We start from the raw sequence: 7,297 nt of genomic DNA on the forward strand, positions 1-7,297 counted from the left end.
TAATTGCCAATATTTTCTGTTCTTCATTACAATGGCTAATTAGCCAAGTTCCTGCCTGCTACCCTGTAAACAAAATGTATTTGTAACCAATTTGCAAAGCACTTTCGCATAAAGGGTCCAGAACGCACAGGCCCGTTTGATGCATTTTGACATTAATTTGATAATAGTGCCTTAACAAGCAATGCAGTCTCCCGGACTATAAATATGTTGCCTTTCCTCGCTTCCTTTTATCTGTGCTGTGAAATAATGTAACTTTCCCCCCTGCTTCAATAACAAGCACCCAGACCCTTTTATGAACGCTCCTTCATGTCCCTTTTCAGTTTTTCAAAGCATTCGTTCTGCACATGATAAAAAGGGACTTTTAGGAATCACTATTTTTTAAAAAAACCTATATTATTTGTGGTGGGGAGGAAATAGCAGCTTATTTGGTTATTTTTGCTTTTTAATTTTTAGTTCTGCTTTAATTTGTTGTTTGATTATTCGGCTGAGTTTTAACTCTAGCTGCAAGCTGCTTTGAGCTGTATTTGACGGGAAACTTGGGATATATTCGGTGAGGAGCAGTGGTTAGGGTGTTGGACTAAGACCCAGAAGACCTGACAATATCTTTCTATGTGCAGAAAAGAATTGCTTTGTAAAAGTTATGAGCTGAAATGTCCTCCCGGGCACTTTTCTGATTACCCACTAGAACTGTTGTAAAATACTTTGGCTTGGCAGGAATGAATTGAAAACAATCCCCAGAATCTACAATGGAAAATACAGGTACTTTTTTGCACTGGACTTACGACATTATAGCATTAAATCGCAGCGATCAAATCCGAAACAAGGCATCTGAAATGGGAATGGCACCCTGCTGACAGTGTATGGACTGCGGCGTCACAACACCAGAAGCACGGTTAGCAGGTATGTTGTGACACTGTTGTAGGGGTTCATCTGGAAAGCACCCTGCCATGTTACCAATCCAACTGTAGATAGCAAAGTGTGTGTGTGTGTGTGTGTGTGTGTGTGTGTGTGTGTGTGTATTTTAGGAGTTTTAAGTTCTGGGAGAAACTGAGGGAGAGATTAAATTCACTCATAGCAACAGCAAGACTTCTGGCGGCTTCCATCTTTGATGGGGAACATCCACGCCCCCACAGAAACCCGTTCGAGCAACAGGAGTTCTGAAGTTGAGTTCCCAGATACTGCTACAAACAATTCCCACCATCCCCAGCCACAGTGGTGTTCGGCTGATGGGAATTGCAGTCCGACAACATTGGAAGACCCAAGATTGGGGAGTTGGGACCCCTAATGTAGAGTCATTCTAAGCAGCTTTGGTTGGGTACTGGTCGGGGTCTTTCTGATTTATCCAGTGCAGCAGCAGAATGCAAAATGGGTAGCAGCAGCAAATTACCTAGGTAATTTTGGAGCCTGGACCTAAAGGCCTTTGGAGGCCCCCCTCCCTCCGCTGCAAATTAAGCATCATCATACTTGGCCAGGCGACCGCCCCACCTGGGACACACTAAGGAGGATTTGGGGACCCCCAGGGGCTGTGGAGGCCCTGGACTCTGGCCCGGAAGTCCAGGAGTAAGAGCGCCTCTGGAGAGCAGCAATGAAAGCAAGGTTACCTGGAGGGGCAGTGCTCCCCCGTATTTAAAGCAAAAAAATCTCTTAGATAGATTTTAAGCCTTGAGGGTCCCCCCGCCCCATGGGAGAGTATTCAAACAAATGTCCTCCACTCATCCACAGCCTGAAATGGCACAGTCTGGGAAAGGCTTTAGCACTGGATCCTGTTCATTATATAAATGGTCATACCAAAAGAACAGGCAGAGGAAGGGGGTCGATTATAGAGTCTAACCCTTTCATGCTTTTTATAAAACTTCACTCTCCATGAAAACCATCACTGGGGAGCATTCTAGCCTGTGAATAAAAAATTGCTGCTTTTTTTCTTTTTCTTTTTTACTTAAAAAAAAACCTCTCACAGCAATTTTCAAAGTTTTTTTGAAAAATTCTCCCGCAGCCTTGGGCAAGAGCTGAGTGCAGCGTTTACTTCAAAGGGGGAAGAAACTTCACAAATAACGAAAAAAGAAGAAAGACAAAATCCAATGTCCTCCGAATGGTTTTGCACTACACTACATTACTTAATTGTCAAATGGCTAATTAGCAATGCCCAATTTAACATTCTCAGTATGCAGATGGAGGTTCAGGGGAGGAAAACATTTTTTTAAAGGCAAGAGAGATTAACTTAAATAAATAATTTAAAACAAAGGCTGCGGGCACCCAGGCTTCCACCGTATTAACATAAAACACACAGCACAAGCTAAAAAGAAAAACCTACAGCAATTAAGCTGAGATTCCTCTGCCTGCCTTCAGATCTCACTGTATGGAATTTTCACGGGGCTTAAATGCAACTTCATAGGAAAGCTGCTGCAAGATTGCAGAGATTTGGGGCCAGATAACATCAGGAAGTTACATGCCAACATATGCTTCCACTGCCACTACGAATATTTATATACCGCTTTTCAATAAAGTTCTCAAAGCGGCTTACAGACAGAGATAAATGATAAATACATAAAGATGTATTTATACATAAGATATTTGTATCAAATGTATCTTATATGTAAGATGTATCAAATACATAAGAGGTAGCAACTTGTGGAATTCTCTGCCACAAGATGTGGTGACAGCCAACAACCTGGATGGCTTTAAGAGGGGTTTGGAGGAGTTATACGGCTACCAGTCAGAGGGCTATAGGCCGCCTCCAGCCTCGGAAGCAGGATGCCTTTGAGTACCAATTGCAGGGGAGAAACAGCAGGAGAGGGGCCATGCCCTCAACTCCTGCCTGTAGGCTTCCCAGGGGCATCTAGTGGGCCGCTGTGTGAAACAGGATGCTGGACTAGACGGGTCTTGGGCCTGATCCAGCAGGGCTGTTCTTATGTTCTTATGCTTCCCTGTCCCAAAACAGCTTACAATCTACAAGGTATCATAAGGTAGATGCCAGCAATGTTATCTGTATCAAGGTATCATAAGGTAGATGCCAGCAATGATCCCCAGAGAGGAACATAGGAAGCTGTCATATACTGAGTCTGACCAATGGTCCGTCTAGCTCAGTATTGTCTGCACAGACTGGCAGCGCCTTCTCCAAGGCTGCAGGCAGGAATGTCTCTCAGCCCTATCTTGGAGATGCTGCCAGGGAGGGAATTCGGGACCTTCTGCATGCAAGCATGTGGACACTATTCTCAGAGTGGCCCCATCGCTTAAGGGGAATATCTTACAGTGCTCACACATGTAGTCTCCCATTCAAATGCATAACCAGGGTGGACCCTGCTTAGCAAAGGGGACAATTCATGCTCTCTACCACAAGACCAGTTGTTGACTTCAATTCCATCATTCCCGGCCAAATGCCATTACAGCAGCAGCAGCAACAAATATTTATATACCGCTTTTTAACAAAAGTGTCCAAAGCGGTTTATATAGAGGAACAACAAATAAATAAATAAGATGGCTCCCTGTCCCCAAAGGGCTCACAATCTTAAAAAGAAACATAAGATAAAACACCAGCAACAGTCACTGGAGGGGTACCATGTTGGAGGCGGATAGGGCCAGTTGCTCTCCCCCTGCTAAATAAAAGGAGTCACCACACTGCAGCCAGGGATCATGGGAGCTGTTGTCAACAACATCTGGAAACACCTGTCCCATAATCACCAGCCCAACACCATTGTTGTGGGGGGTTATTTATTTCCTGAAATAAAGCAGGGAAACTTTGTGTGTGGGGGGGGGAGAACCTGCTCCCTCTTGAGAGTCCGCTGTGGCCTTCCCAACCATGTAGAGAGAGACCCCTATGTGCATCCAGTCATACGGCGTTGCCTTCATTCAGACATTCATGTGAACGTGTGCCCCCAGGGGGCAGGGCCTGCTTGCGTGCCCCTACCTGCTCTAAACGCATTGCCTCACCGGGAGAAACTTGTTTCGGAAACCACTGGCGCACATGAACACACACCCTGTACACCCGCTGAACGGAATGTGTCCACAGGGCTAAATTCTACACCCCCTGAAACATAACGGATGGTTTCCGTTTTCTCCTGTGAGCTGTTGGAGGGTGTGGGGCAGGAGGGGCTGAATCGTCGCTTCAGGTGTCCAAAGAGGAGGCAGGAAAACGAGAGGCGCAAGGAGGCCGCCGGAGGCAGCGAGGGTGTCAGAGGCCAACCATGCTATTGAAAACAACACATCTTGGCATCCATATTTCTTCCCCCAAAGCAGAAGTCCACGTCGCTCCTGGCTGTTTTATGGCGGCCCCCCTCCCGTGAACAGCGATCACCTAAACAACCTCGCTCCACTTGTCCTTTTTATTATTAATTCCAGCCACGGTGGGCGGGAGGGAGGGTGGGAAAGCTTCAAAGCCAGCCCGAGTTAAAAAGAGAAGCAGCAGGAGGGAGAAGAGGACGCGGGTGCTGGTTGGGCAAAACGCTGCCAGGGAAATGAACGGGCAACGTGCTTTTCATTAGGTTTATAGGCGCATGCCGCAGCCTCCCCCCCCCCCCCGCCACACACACACACACATATCCAGGCTCGGCTGTGGCCCTCTCTGCCCCCTAAAAAATTAAAGAGCGCCCACGGAAGCGTCCTTTCACTATTAATCCTGACTCCCTCCACGGCCCCCCATCTGGTTTCTATGGAAATGGACGCTTGCGCTGCAGAGTGGCCGGGATCTGTCCATTGCATCTAATCGAACATCCTGCGGTCCCTTCCCCTGGCAATAGCCGAGAAGCAGAAGAACATTGCGGCTCTGACAGCCTTCGGGAAAGGGGGAGGCCTGCACAGTCCCCGCCTGGCAAACAGCATGCCATGGATATGGATGGGCCAGGGCTGAGAGCATGACCCCAGCCGGCCTCTCCCTCGCTCGCCAAGTGGAGCTCCGGACTAGAAGGAGTGCAGCAGACACGGCCACGGCCTCTGCTGCCCAGTGCAGAGAAGAGTCTGTTCCGGTGGAGACAGTGGCTAGGGAAGGGCCCGGCCTTGATGAAGACTGAAGCCTGTCTCTCAGGGACAGCACAGGCAGGGATACACTGTGCCACTTTGGGCTATAGAGGAAGCTCCCCCAGTAGCATGCGCCCCGCTAGGGATGGGGATGAAGAACCCCTACGGCTGAAGTCAAAAAGAAAAAGAAAAAGATCTGTGAGGAATGTTGGCTTGAATTTGAACTGATTCGACTCTAGGGGTTCCGACAAGGATCTTTCACAGCCCTCCCTTGTGGTAGTGAGCGTGGTTTGTCCCCTTTGCGAAGCAGGGTCTGCCCTCATTTGCATTTGGATGGGGGACATGTGAGAGCCCTGTCAGATATTCCCCTTTGGGGGTGGGGCCACTCTGGGAAGAGCACCTGCACCTGTACACTTGCATGCAGAAGGCTCCAAGTTCCCTCCCTGGCAGCATCTCCAAGACAGGGCCGAGAGAGACTCTTGTCTACACAGACTGGCAGCGGCTTCTCCCAGGTTGCAGGCAGGAGTCTCTCTCAACCCTGTCTTGGAGATGCTGCCAGGGAGGGAACTGGGAACCTTCTGCTTGCAAGCAGGCGGGTGCTCTTCCCAGAGTGGCCCCATCCCTCTCCTAGGGCAGAGCCTGCTTAGCAAAGGGGACAATCCATGCTTCCTACCACAAGGCCAGCTCTCCTCCCTTAAAGACCAGCCTCTCTCCCAGCCCTGCCAGGGATTGAACCTGGGACCTTCTGCACGCAAAGCAGATGCTCGGCCAGCTACAGCCCCATCCCCGAAGGCCAGGGCTCTCAACCTGTGTCATTCCAGCTGTTGCTGAATGACAACTCCCATCACCCTCGGCCACAATCAAGGGTAGCTGAGGACGGTGGGAGTTGCAGTTCAGCAACGCCTGGAGCGCCACCGGTTGGGAGGACGCCCTGCCCTCAGGGGACTCTCTGGCAGTGGTCCCATACAGGCACCCATCCAAATGCAAACCAGGGGGGACCCTGCTTAGCAAAGGAGACCAGCTCTTCTGCAGGGAGCAGGAGGATCTGCTCTCGACCAGGGGCTTGGAGTGCGCCGTGGAGAGTTGCTTGGAGTTGAAGGAAACCCCAGGAAACCAGGGAGAACCACCCCGGCGCAGGCGTGCTCTCCAGAAGAGGAGCGCTGGCACCTCACTGCCGCCTCCGCTTGGCAGCCCATCCACCCCTCCCTGCTCCGACCATATGGCGTGGTGCTTAACAGCCCTCGCCCCATCAATTGGGGACCATTAGGGTGGGTTCTTTTCCCAGCGTAAACCATGCCGAATATAAATTGTAATTAACACCGATGCCAAAATGGCACTTAGAGAAAATAAGCACATTATTAACATCTGCTGGCTCCTGCCTGGAGTGCAGCAGCAGCAGCTGAGATGCTCCTTCACATGGAGAGGATTTGTGACAGAGGCCAGGCTGGGGCGGCTTCCCTCGCCAGGTCCCTCAGGGCTACGCACACCCCAGGTGGAGAAACTGGTGGGCCTCAATGTGTGGGGAAACAGAACCGAGTTTTGTTTTGAAGAGAGACCCTGCCAGGACTTATGGTACTCGAGTTAGACTGGCTCCATAGCCCTGTGGTAGAGCCTCTGCTTTGTATGCAGGATGTCCCAGGTTCAATCCCTGCCAGCATCTGCAGGTAGGCCTGGGAAAGACTCTTGCCTGCAACCTTGGAGAAGCTGCTGCCAGTCAGTGTGTGTCTCCCCTCTCTCTTTTTTCCTTATTATAACTGCACCTTCAGTTCATTCCTTCTTTCAGTTCTCTGACCCTTCCTTCTTTTTGTACTAGGAAGGGACAAGGAAGCTGGCCTTGCAGTAGCAAGCATGAATTGCCCCTCTGCTAAGCAGGGTCCACCCTGGTTTGCATTGGAACGAGAGACTACATGTGAGCACTGCAAGATATTCCCCTTAGGGGATGCAGCCGCTCTGGGAAGAGCTTCTAGGTTCCAAGTTCCCTCCCTGGCAGCATCTCCAAGATGGGGGTTGGGAGAGACGCCTACATGCAACCTTGGAGAAGCCGCTGCCAGTCTGTGCAGACAATCCTTAGCTAGATGGACCAAGGGTCTGACTCGGTATATGGCAGCTTCCTATGTTCCTAACTGCTGCCATGGAAGAAGAGAGCGATTCAGATCAAGGCCACAGTTCTGGTCAAGAGGTTATTCTCTTTCCTCTACACCCTGTTCCCCAAGCGGAGCAGCCACCCAAGGCAACACATGTGAGTACTTGTATGTTTTGTTCTGAAGATTAAATAGCAGCAGGTGGTGGAGGGCATTAGTTTTCTTTGGGAAGACAGTGTGGGAGGGAGGGGTTGTGTGATCCCAAC

The sequence above is a fragment of the Hemicordylus capensis genome, chromosome 13 (genome assembly GCF_027244095.1).
Source record: "Hemicordylus capensis ecotype Gifberg chromosome 13, rHemCap1.1.pri, whole genome shotgun sequence".
NCBI classification, from domain to species: domain Eukaryota; kingdom Metazoa; phylum Chordata; class Lepidosauria; order Squamata; family Cordylidae; genus Hemicordylus; species Hemicordylus capensis.